We start from the raw sequence: 13,501 nt of genomic DNA on the forward strand, positions 1-13,501 counted from the left end.
GGCCATTATGATTGCATCACTGTCCCTGCTCTGCCCATGTTTTCCACAATCTCTGTTATAGTTGCTGTTACTGCTACTGAGATAATACTTTCCATTAGAAAAAGCAAAAAAAAACAAACAAAACTTATTAACAGTTCAATCTGTACAAAAGTGGGGTGGGATCTCTTGGGAAGTAGTGAATTACTCCTCACCGGAGGTCTTCAAATCTGGATCATCAGCTGTTGGATATTATGTAAAACTGATTCATATTCATGTACGGTAGTGCCCTCTTTCAAATTTAACAATTTTATTTGCTGAAATGGGTAGAAACAGACAGTTTTTAGTGAGCTTCTGAGAAAGTAGTCTTTCAGAGAAAAAACCTAGAGAGAATCAAGACCTGAGAGAAATCAGCTCTGGGTGGGGGAAAAACTTACTAAAGCCAAACATGGAGAAAGTGTCTTGTTTCCCATCCTAGGATTTACTTAGAAATATTAAGAGTATTTAAAGTTTACTAGCTGGGAAATTTTTGATAACTAGTACTTTTGATCATCTGCAAGGATGATTCCACTCACCATAGGCTCACGATACATGTGCATACTTATAGACAACACAAAGTCCAGTAGACCTGAAAGACAAACTGCTCTTGTTGCAAGAGAACTCAACAGGTATCACATTCAAATAGCAGCCCTGAGTGAAACAAGGCTGGCAAATAAAGGCCAGCAGGATAAGGTACCAGACACTGAGGTCCTTACTTGAACTAAACTGCCAAGCATTCAAACTATTCTTCAGCACAGCTCTGGTGAGCTGGCCATGTTGTTCAAATGCAAAATATACATTTGCCAAAAAGGCTGCTTTATGGAGAACTTGATTGGGGCAGACTATCACATGGTGGTCAGAAGAGGCAATATAAGAACACTCTCAAGGTCTCTCTCAAAAACTTTGGAATTGATTGTGTGACATGGGAAACACTGGCACAGGACCGCTCAGCATGGCATGCCCACATCAAAAAGAGTGTTGTGGTCTATGAGCAAAGCAGAATTGAAACAGCTGAAAGGAAACATAGGATGTGCAAATTTGGACTGTCCACCCCACATGTTCACATGGACTATCTGTGCCCAACCTGTGGTAGAGCATTCTGAGTTTGTATTGGTCTGATCAGCCACAGTTGGACACATTGAAACTAGACTGTATCATGGTGATGTTATTTGGTCCTCTTTGAAAACGAAGGACAACAACCACCACCACCATCTGGCCCCACCTTAGACTACTTGGCTACCCCATATCCCTCCCACAGTCTGTTACACACACACACACACACACACACACACACACACAGACATGTATGTATAGCGTTACATATGCTCAGATTCCTTAAGAGTCTGGCCAAATGCAGCCTTTTAATAAACTTTGTTTGCTTTGGCTGAATAAAGGCTTGGGTCAGATGCATTCAAGCAGGACCTGTGTGAATTTCTTTCTGTGTATTACTTCAGGGTCCCAAAACCCTGAAATCTCAACATTTTGAGTGAATCAAAACCCCTCGGGGGTTTCTCTGCCTTATTATTTCCTGTGACTTATGGTTTTAAAGGTGGCAGTTTCTCAGAGCCCATCCAAGATAGCAGTCCTGAATAGCTCTGGATATCCGAGGCTTAGGAAAACTGCTTTTTTGGGAGGGGAAAAAAGTATAATAATTCCTTAGAATCCAATCAAGGAGTTGTTTGGGTGAAATAGTCAGTGGAGAAAGGGCCTGTCCAGCAGATGAACTGTGATGCACACATTCGCCAAAGTGATGAAGAATATCAGCGACTGAAGTGCAGAGTTGTGTGTTTTTATTAATATGCCTCCTAAATGCCTTCTTTAATTTTGTGCCTACTCTTTCTGATAGACAGTGTATAAAATGGTGGAAGAATGTGGCTTAGGTTTATTAGTGGTGTGTTTTGTTACAATTGTTCTTTTTCTGCATTCAATTAGCAAATTTTTCATGATTAAGAGTTAACTGTGTCATTTTGACTTATTTAAATGGGAAGAACATATGGAAGGAATGGGGAAAAATCATTTATTTAGTTTGTACTATGTTTTGGGTAGTGTGCTAAAGTACTGACAAATACAAGAAAAAAAGTCTTAGCCCTAAAGGAGTTTAAATTCTAATAGGTGAAAACTCACACAAAAATGCTGAAGAACAAGGGGAGGTGATGTGGTTTTGAAGTCCAGAAGCCAGGAACAGAGTCAGAAGGAGAAAGAACGGCAGCCTGAACTCCTCCACAAAATGGGGTACTCCTCCACAAAATGGTTCCTGGTAGGAACTCATTAATGAGAGAAAGGAGTGGGTCTTACGGGGGAACATTTCAAGTAGAGAAAGTCACAAAGATAATTGAATCTTCCAGGTTGGGGAGTTGCTGAAGGAAGTTCCAGGATAAGATAGCTGCAGAGGCATGGTTTTGAAAGTCAGAAACCAGGAATAGGACTTAGGAAGATGAGAGTTCAAAGGCTTCACTTATGCATAGAAGATATAAAGCTTCATGGTGTACTGGTTACCCTCTACCCTGCAAGTGAGATGTAGCTGTGTCTTTCCTTTCTGGGGAACCACTCTAACTTACCAGCGTTCTTGCCACTACAGGTTAGATAAGGAAACCAATTCCAGCTGAGAGACAGAGAGAGAGAGAGAGAGAGAGAGAGAGAGAGAGAGAGAGAGAGAGAGAGACACACACACACACACACACACACACAGAGACAGAGAGAGAGAGAGAGAGACAGAGACAGAGACAGAGACAGAGACAGAGAGACAGAGAGAGACAGAGACAGAGACAGACAGACACAGAGAGAGACACACAGAGAGACACAGAGAGAGACAGAGAGAGAGAGAGAGACTAGAGAAAAGAAGGGTTAGACACAATGCTATGCCCATGCTAGTTGGGGAGATAACCTGAGATTTTTTGGAATTCCATTTGCATTGGCAGGAACTCCATAGAGAGACCCTTTGTCTGACATTTCTTCTTGCATACCCTAGTTTTGCAGGGATCTATCTGAGGGGAAAAGATCATGTATTTAAAACAAAATGCAAGTAGGATGAGCAGGAAAATTCTCTTTCATAAATCGGTATTTGAGTTGAGATGTGAAGGAAACAAAGAAAAGGGGAGAAAGTGAGGAAAGGAGAGTCTTCCAGACATGGAGAAGAGTTAGTGAAAAGGCATGAAAATGGGACATGGAATATCATGCTCAAGCAATAGCAAGCAGGCTTCTGTCACTGAATCATGTGCAGGGAGGGGAGAGAAACGTAAGAAAACTAAAAAGGTAGAAAGAGTCTAGGTTAGGAGAAAATTTCAGTGCCAAACAGAATACTTACTATTTGACCCTTTAGATAAGAGATAATCATTGGAGTTCACTAAATGGGTGGTGGTGGTGGTGGTGGTGGTCAGATCCACCCTATAGGAAAATCAATTTGGCAGCTTGACTGAAGATAGATTGGAGTAGGGAAAGACTTGAGGCAATGAGACCTCAAATAGACGGCTACTGCAATAGTCCAGTCAAGTGATAATAGGATCCTGAACTAGGATGATGACTACATGAGTAGAGAAGAGAAGACAGATAGATAGAAATATATGAAAGGGGTTTTTAAGGTAGAAAGAAAAAGATTTTACATTCTATATGTGATATGTGAGGTGAATGAGATTGAACGGTAGACGATGACATCAGTGTTTAGAGCCTGTGTTCTAATAATATATAATAGTAATAAATATATAAAAATAATATGTACATATATAATCTAATATATAAATAATGTTTATAATGATAGTAATAAATGTATAATGGTAATATGTAATAAAATATATAAATAATAATTTTACAATGAAATAATATATAATAATAGAATATATAAATAGTAGTTATTTGTATATATACATAAAACAATAAAGAAATTTGGAAAATAGAAGCTTTTAGGAGATAGAACATACAATGAGCTCTCTTTTGTGCATATTGCATTTCAGATGCCTATGGGTCAGCCAATTTGAGGTGTAGAAAAGGCACTTATTGATTTGGGATTTTACCTTGAGAGAAAGATGAGAAAGAGAGAAGGGCTGGAGTCATCTGCATAAAGGTATTAATTGAACTCAGGGAGCTATTAATGTCACCAAGGAAGGAAAGGAGTAGAGTGCTTCCAACAAAGATTTGGGGGAGATCTACAGTTAATGGGTATGATATGGATAAAGAACCAGTTAAGGAGACTGAGAAGGATCATTCACCCAAGAATGAGGGAAACCAGAAATGAGCACTGTTGTATTGTGAAAACCTAGAGAGGTTTATCATCCACCAAAGGGATCATGAAAATTGGTAAAGGACCTACATGTACAAAAATACTTATAGCATCTCTTTTTGTGATGGCCAAGAATTGGAAATTGAGCGAATGCCTATCAGTTGGGGAAAGACTGAACAAGTTGTGGTATATGAATATAATGGAATACCATTGTTCCACAAGAAATGGTGAGCAGGCAGACTTCAGAAAAACCTGATGCTGACTGATGTGAGCAGAAGGAGGAAACACTATACACAGTAACAGCAGTATTGTTCAGTGATTAATGTTGATAAACTAAGTTCTTCTCTGCAGTGCAATGAACTAAGACAATTCAAAAACACTCATGATGGAAAATGCTATTCACATCCAGAAAAAGAAATATGGAGTCTGAATGCAGATCAAAGCATTCTATTTTCTCTCTTTTTTCTCCATTGATTCTTCTTTCTCATGGTTTTTCCCTTTGGTTCCAATTCTTCTTTACAAGAATAAAGGATGTTAAATATGATTATGCATGTATAAACTATAACAGATTGCATGCCATCTTGGGGAGGGGAGGAAAATTTAAAACTCAAAATCTTATGAAAATAAATGTTGAAACTAAAACCTACTATTTTAAAATATATTTTAAAAGGTGATCAGTAGAGTCAATGCTGTGGTAATTATAAAGGCTGATTGGAGAAAAAGTGTTTCTGTTGAGTGATGACTGAAGGAAGAAGAATATTCTGCTTAACGGAACTGATTGAAGAAAGAAAAGATTCATCTATCTTGCCATTTGCTGCCATCTATAGCTTGAAAAGGGAGTGGAGGGTATTCCTTAGGGCATGCATGCACAAAAAGTCAAGTAACAACATAAAATGGAATCTACAAGTGTGTCATAAAGTAAGGAGAGTATGTAGAAGGTCAGAGGAGGGAAAAACAAAAACAAAAACAGTGTGAACAAAAAAAAAACCCTTCACAAATAGGGCTGGGTTTGTACCCTTAAAGAATGGGTGAAATTTGGATAAATAAGGAATAATGAAGCTACCAACTCTACAAAGTCATTGAGTGCAGGTACTCTTTCTAATCCTATTTTTTGTCTGCTTAGAGTTCAATATTGTCATTTGATTCAGTGTTATGCTGGAGAACAGTGGGAAGACATATGAAGAAGAACAGTGAGATAGACAGACAGATATTTTATTTTTTATTTTTATTTTTTTATTAATTTATTTAATTAACTTTTAACATCAATTTTAAAAAAAATTTGGGATCCAAATTTTCTCCCCTTTTGTCCCCCCCCAAGCACCAAGCATTCTAATTGCCCCTATGACCAATCTGCTCTCTCTTCTATCATCCCTCTCTGCCCTTGTCTCCATCTTCTCTTTTGTCCTGTAGGGCCAGATAACTTTCTATACCCCTTTACCTGTGTTTCTTGTTTCCTAGTGGCAAGAACATTACTCGACAGTTGTTCCTAACACTTTGAGTTCCAACTTCTTTACCTCCCTCCCTCCCCACCCCTTCCCTTTGGAGGGCAAGCAATTCAATATAGGCCAAATCTGTGTAGTTTTGCAAATGACTTCCATAATAGTTGTGTTGTATAAGACTAACTATATTTCCCTCCATCCTATCCTGTCCTCCATTACTTCTATTCTCTTTTGATCCTGTCCCTCCCCATGAGTGTCGACCTCAAATTGCTCCCTCCTCCCCATGTCCTCCCTTCCATCATCCCCCCCACTCTGCTTATCCCCTTATCCCCCACTTTCCTGTATTGTAAGATAGGTTTTCATACCAAAATGGGTGTGCATTTTGTTCCTTCCTTTAGTGGAATGTGATGAGAGTAAGCTTCATGTTTTTCTCTCACCTCCCCTCTTTATCCCTCCACTAATGAGTCTTTTGCTTGCCTCTTTTATGAGAGATAATTTGCCCCATTCCATTTCTCCCTTTCTCTTCCCAATATATTTCTCTTACTGCTTGATTTCATTTTTTTAAGATATGAGCCCATCCTCTTCAATTCACTCTGTGCACTCTGTCTCTATGTGTGTGTGTGTGTGTGCATGTGTGTGTGTGTGTGTGTGTGTGTGTGTAATCCCACCCAGTACCCAGATACTGAAAAGTTTCAAGAGTTACAAATATTGTCTTTCCATGTAGGAATGTAAACAGTTCGACTTTAGTAAGTCCCTTATGACTTCTCTTTGCTGTTCACCTTTTCATGCTTCTCTTCATTCTTGTGTTTGAAAGTCAAATTTTCTTTTCAGATCTGGTCTTTTCATCAAGAATGTTTGAAAGTCCTCTATTTCATTGAAAGACCAATTTTTCCCCTGAAGTATTATACTCAGTTTTGCTGGGTAGGTGATTCTTGGTTTTAGTCCGAGTTCCTTTGACTTCTGGAATACCCTACTCCATGCCCTTCGATCCCTTAATGTAGAAGCTGCTAGATCTTGGGTTATCCTGATTGTATTTCCACAATACTTGAATTATTTCCTTCTAGCTGCTTGCAATATTTTCTCCTTGATCTGGGAACTCTGGAATTTGGCCACAATGGAAATGGCCACAACTCCACTAGGAGTTTCTCTTTTTGGATCTCTTTCAAGCGGTGTTCTGTGGATTCCTTGAATATTTATTTTGCCCTCTGGTTCTAGAATCTCAGGGCTGTTTTCCTTGATAATTTCATGAAAGATGATGTCTAGGCTCTTTTTTTGATCATGGCTTTCAGGTAGGGCCATAATTTTTAAATTGTCTCTCCTGGATCTATTTTCCAGGTCTGTTGTTTTTCCAATGAGATATTTTACATTATCTTCCATTTTTTCATTCTTTTGGTTTTGTTTTGTGATTTCTTGGCTTCTCATAAAGTCATTAGCCTCCATCTGTTCCATTCTAATTTTGAAAGAACTGTTTTCTTCAGTGAGCTTTTGAATCTCCTTTTCCATTTGGCTAATTCTGTTTTTGAAAGCATTCTTCTCCTCATTGGCTTTTTGATCCTCTTTTGCCAATTGAGTTAGCCTATTTTTCAAGGTGTTATTTTCTTCAGCATTTTTTTTGGATCTCCTTTAGCAGGGTGCTGACCTGCTGTTCATGCTTTGACTGCATGTCTCTCATTTCTCTTCCCAGCTTTTCCTCCACTTCTGTAACTTGATTTTCAAAATCCTTTTTGAGCTCTTCCATGGCCTGAGCCCATTGAGTGGGCTGGATATAGAAGCCTTGACTTCTGTGTCTTTGCCTGATGGTAAGCATTGTTCTTCCTCATCAGAAAGGAAAGGAGGAAATGCCTGTTCACCAAGAAAGTAACCTTCTATAGTCATTTCTTTTCCCTTTTCTGGGCATTTTCCCAGCTAGTGACTTGACTTCTGAATATTCTCTTCACACCCACTTTGCCTCCAGATCCTCCCAGCCAGCGCTTGGGGTCTGAGATTCAAATGCTGCTTCCCAGCCTCAGGGCTTTTGGCGGGGCAGGGCTGTTATTCAGTGTGAGATTAAGTTCAGGTGCTCAGGTGGGGGCAGGGCTGCCTCACGGGCTCAGTTCCCTCAGGGGGTTTATGCAGAGACATTCAACAATGGATCCAAGCTCCTGCCTGCTTGGGGAGCCCTAGTCTGCTCCCACCTCCGCTGCTGCCTCCTGAGGGGGCCTGAGTTATGGGGGCACCCCACTCCCCTCTCAACCCGCCAAAGAGACCCTCTCACCAACCCCCATCACCTGTGGGTGGAGGGACCCGCACAGCTGCTGGAGATCCCGTCCCTGAAGCCCGCTCGGATCTGCTCCTTTCGGTGCCGTGGCCATGGCAGGGCTGTGCTTGGCTTCCAGTCCGTGGTGCACAGTCCACGGTGCAAAGGACTTTTGGTGAGAGGTTTGCAGGTCCCTCTGGAACAGAAATCTCCTTCGCTCCAATGTTCTGTGGCCTCTGGTGCTGCAGAATTCGCAGTGAGTTGCTATTTACAGATGTTCTATGGGTTGTGGGTTCGGAGCTATGTGTATGTGCGTCTTTCTAGTCCGCCATCTTGGCTCTGTCCCAACAGACAGATATTTTAAAGAGAAGCAATATGGTAACAGAGTAAAGAGTACTGAGTTTAGAGTAAAGATAACCTATCTCATAGGGTTGAAGGAAAAGTTCTTCCTACAGCATGAAAGCTAATATGCAAACATGAATTATTGTTATTTTTGGTGGAAAATGGCAAACATTCCTCACTAGCCTAAGTCTTATCAATTGCTCCTCGGTTTCCTTTGCTGCCCCCATCTCCTGAAGTCTTGGAGCTTGTCTTATCTCCATTATCACCTAGACTGTGGACCATTGTTCTCTTATCTGACCTTATAAGGTGTCACAGAGAAGGCAGAAGAAAGTTAAGTAGCTACCTAGAGACATCAAGGGCCATAAAAGAATCAAGCAGAAATGAGAATACTAAGAAAATAAAAAAAAAAGTAACTTGGTCTAGAAAAATTTCTGCAAATAACTTAACTCTTGCTATTATTTTCATTTACCATGATAACAAAAGCCAAGGGATAAAAACAATTGCAGAAAATGAAAATCCAAGTAGGTCAGGAACATGAATTGCTGCTTCCACACTGTGAGTAGAACATATTAATTCAAAGTGGTAGAATCTCAAACACTTCTTGCTGCACCTAGAGTGGTCTGGGATTTCCTTACTGCCCGTCCATGTGTATAACCTTTATCTATGCCACTTTGGCCCAGATGCAGAGATTGTCCTGCATGAGCATACCTAATAGAGGACCTATGTTCATCTGAAGTCAAGGGAAGTAGAATCAAGGAACTCCCAAGAGCTAGTCAAACCTTGGCAAGAACAAATTGGGGATGAAATCTAGCCTTGTATTCTCCTGGTTCCATATTCTTATGTCTAATAGTGTGCTTCTGTGAACTTCCCTAGCCACACTTCAGAAAATTCTTTTTCAAGGAAGAAAACACTTCCCCTTACATGAGGTCTCAAAATATCTACTTCCACACACGACTCAAAATCTTTAAAATGCCATTTTATCAAGAAACAAAAGTAAGCATAACAAAGTAAACAGACAGAGAAAAAAGATTGCTTACTTAAAAGATAGATGGAGCTGCAACTATTTTATTCATTCCTTATATAGAGAAAGAAATATTTCTGTGCAAGTATCTAGAATGCAACACAAAGAGGTAGTGATAAGCAAAATAACAACAGGTAGAGATAAACAAAAGAAACAGTGAACTCCCACATTACCCCCACTCTCACCCATCCCATAGCCCCAGAGTGGGGCATAGTTTAGAAACCCATTTTAGTCTTCACCCAGTCCAGTCTCTAAGATATGGACAGAGCATGAGGGAGATTATGGGAACACTTCATTGAAATTCCTTTATAATTTGGAATGAGGAAAGGAGGAGTTATGATGAGAAATAAAAGGTATTTCTGAACATAATTGATATGAATTCCCTCTGAGTTTGGACAGATACTAAAGCTCTGTCCTGCAGAACTTCTCTCTTTAAACATTCTCTCAGTTATTTCAGCAGTTCCATAAGTTTCATCTCTTTCATCTCTATACAAATGACTACCAGATGTACATATCCAGCCCCAGTCACTATCCTGAGGATCATATTTCCATCAGCTTAATGGATGAGTTAGATAACTGATAGAGATCTTAAACTCAACATTACCAAAAAACACACTCACAAACTCGTAACATCAAATTCCTCATCGCCACATCCACCCCCAAATCATATGGTAAGGTGAGAGGAGCACTGTGTCTAGAGTCAGAGGACTTGGATTCAAATCTTGCCTCTCAAGCTACTTCTGTGAATTTAGGTTAAGTGACTTTCCTGAATCTGTTTCTTCCTCTATGAAATGATAAGACTAAATGAGATATTATCTAAAGTCACTGTCAGTTCTACGCAGTCTATCCAATACTATGATATTCTGAACTTCCTCATTTCTTTCAAAAACAAAATTATCCTTCCAGGCTTACATACACTAAATTGTCCTCAACTTTTCACCCATAGACACTCCATACAACCACTTATCATTTTTGCCTTTCCATCTTTTATATCTGTCCTTTTCTTTCTGCACATATAGGCACCATTTATTTCAAGACCTCATCACTCCTCACCTGTACTATTGAAATAACCTCTGAATTGATCTCCCTGCCCCAAGACTCTCCTCTCTCCAATACGTTATCCACTTGACTGCCAAAGTGATTTTCCAAGAGTGCATTTGAATCCTTTACTTAGTAATCTATAGCTGTTCTCTTACCTCTGGGACTGATGGGTGTTGGGGTGCTGGGGTGCTTGTACTTGGAACCCACTTCCAAGATCGCATTTGTTCCTAGCCTCAAAACACTATTCCTGACAATTTTCTCCTCAGGCCAAGAACAGCATGTCTAACAGTAACTCATGAACGGACTCAATGAGGCAAACTTTCTCTCCTTATTACTAAAATAAGCTGACCTCCATAGAATTTTCCTTGTATGAGCAGGGCTATCTTGTACCAGAAAAGCTATCATTAACTGATTTCCACAGTTGCCTTATACAATCCAGAGGTCAAGCTGCAGATATCAACTTTCAAAGCTATCTTATTACAGACATAACAGACCAAAAATACACCCCTTAGGAGCCTCTTTCCCTGATTTCCAGTAGTGAATGATGCTTGTTCCTGGGGTTGTATGTTATCCCCTAATTAAGATATCTGCCAGATAATCTATAACTTTTCCTATATAAACTTTAGTATCATTTCTGTTAGGTTGCAAGTTCCTTAAGGACTTAAAGAACCATATTGGCATTGCTATAAACCTTTGCCAACTTGACCTAAAGAATGCTTGAGTCCTTGAATTCATTTCAGATCACTCTGTCCTACATTTCAGTCCTATGGGGTCTCTGAACTCCTTAAATCACATCAGGATCAAATACAAACTCCTGTGTTTTGCATTGAAAATTATTCAGTTTGGTTCCAAATTACCCTCATTATACATTTATTATACATTATTCATTACACATGTTACAAGTATTATACATGTACACATGCATATCACACAAACATATACATTACACATTTATCATATATACATTATACATAGACATTTTTATATGCATACATTATAGTTTTTCTAAATTTTCCCCCATTTAATGGTATTTTATTTTTTTCAATTACCTACAAAGATAGTTTTCAACATTCATTTACATATATATTGAATTCCAATTTTTTCTCTCTCCCTTCCCCCCATCATACATTATTTTCCTTCAGCTATCCTACAATCCAGACAAACTGATCTAATTGCTATTTCTCACACATAACTTTACCTCTCATATCACTGTGCTTTTGCACTAGCTGTCAGGCTGCAGTGGGAGAGCCAGTTCAAAGGGTAAGAATCGCCCAAGAGGAAGAACGCAGAACTGCAATGGCTATTGCTACTATGAGTCTTTTAAACAAGTCCCAGAGTGAGATGACCCCTGAGCTGCTACAGAAGCAGAAGGAGGAGTTCAGCACTGGGTCCCTGTCAATGCTCACCCAGTTGGTAAAGAACAACATCCAGGTTCTTATCAATTGTGGAAACAACAAGAAACTTCTGGGCCTAGTGAAGACCTTTGACAGGCACTGTAACATGGTCTTGGAGAATGTGAAGGAGATGTGCAAGAGGTACCCAAAAGCAGCAAAAACCATGACATTTACAAGATGTTCCTGAGGGGCGATTCAGTCATTGTGGACCTCAGGAACCCATTCATCGCTGGCAAAATAGTGAAGCCAAACCCTCCCTTCTCACTCCAACATTCAGCTCAGCCCAATAAGGCTGAGAGGTTCACTAGCTTTATCTTTTGTGAATAAAACCTTCCTGTTTTTACTTCAAAAAAATTACCTGAGAGCTGGCCTTGTTTCTCAATGGGTGAAGTTTTATTGTTGAAAAAGCAAATGGAACAAGCAGTGTCAGGAAACTGGTTGGTTGGGAGAAAGGGTAATGGGGACTCACTTATATCAGAGCAGAAGGGTGAGTGTCTTATGGAAATTTGTGATGATGTTTTAATCTATGTGCTATGCAAGCAAAAAGACTGAGCCTATACTTACTGGATCTTCCAGGTAGCTATGGTGAAACAGCTATACTTTCACTCTTGAGTTCCCTCATTATCATATTCATGAAATCTTAATGGGGCCTTTCACTTCACATAGGTCACTATGGGGCAGTGAGAAGTCTCAGTGGGAAAGTCCCTAAAGCACAAGGTCTCTGGTGATAGACTGTGCCAGGAGTGGTGAGGATGGAGGAAAGGATAGGGCCTCATTGCTCTGGGGGAAAGGTAGGACCTTGCTGCCCCTACTTCACCCCATACCTAGAAAGCACTCCCTGCTCACTTAAGATTTCACTTTCTATGTCAAATCTTTCCCAGTTGCCCAGTTGCTAGTGCTTTTCTCTCCAAACTACCTTAATCTTTAGTTTGTTTAGTCTTAATTATATGTACATGTTTTCTTCTCTGGTGTAATATAAGGGCTGTTTTATTTTTATCTTTGTATATAAGCATCTGTCAGTGCCTAGAACATAGTAGGTGCTTACTAATTTTAATTAACTGATTAATAGACTGAGGGAGTTACAGGAATAGGGTCAGTTTAAGTAAGAAAATTAGCTGACCTGTATGGAAACATACAGGACTTAGGTCTATTATATTATAAAATAATATTATGGAAGTGTTTAGGTACAAAGTCAGTAGTCTCTCTTGAAACAAAGACTTAGTCTTCCTTGATTTCTATTCTTAACTGGGAATTAATTGAGAAGGATAAGAAAGGGATCTTGACTCCATGAAACTAACATAATTAGAACTTGATTGTGCTTTGTCTATGGTAATCAAGCTAAGAACAGGGACTTCTTCTGATTAATCCAAATGAGAGAAATATCTCTTTTTGTAGCAGGGGGCTGCTCAATGAGCCTCCTATCCACCAGTCTGTGCAGATTACATCAACATGCTTGGCTGATGCACTTTCCTGTCAGGGCCCCACTCCAAGACCCACTCCTCTTTTTGATCCTCTCTTTTCTTATTTTAGGAAACACTTTGTTTTCCAGAGCTAAGGCTCCATAAGCAAGGTATGTCCTGAGCTTGGCACAATAACAATCCTTTGTGCTCATCTCCTGAATGAGCTCTGGTGCAACTAAATCACAGCACCTATGGTTCCTAAATTTGGATAAGCACCAGAAGGCCAGTCATGAAGCTCTGTTATGAATAGACTTTGTCATGAGGCAATCTTGCTTCATTGATGCTGTTGTACCTCACCACTGTTAATACACCTCACTTTCTTCTTTGTCTAGCCACAAAT

At 39.7% G+C, this 13,501-nt stretch overlaps 1 pseudogene; it reads left to right on the forward strand.

Moving 5' to 3' along the window:
- The first annotated feature begins 11,618 nt into the window (after positions 1–11,618).
- Positions 11,619–12,028, forward strand: LOC140522746 (small nuclear ribonucleoprotein Sm D2 pseudogene; annotated as a pseudogene).
- The last annotated feature ends 1,473 nt before the right edge of the window (positions 12,029–13,501 follow it).

This window comes from Notamacropus eugenii, chromosome 2 (assembly GCF_028372415.1).
Source record: "Notamacropus eugenii isolate mMacEug1 chromosome 2, mMacEug1.pri_v2, whole genome shotgun sequence".
Lineage (NCBI taxonomy): Eukaryota > Metazoa > Chordata > Mammalia > Diprotodontia > Macropodidae > Notamacropus > Notamacropus eugenii.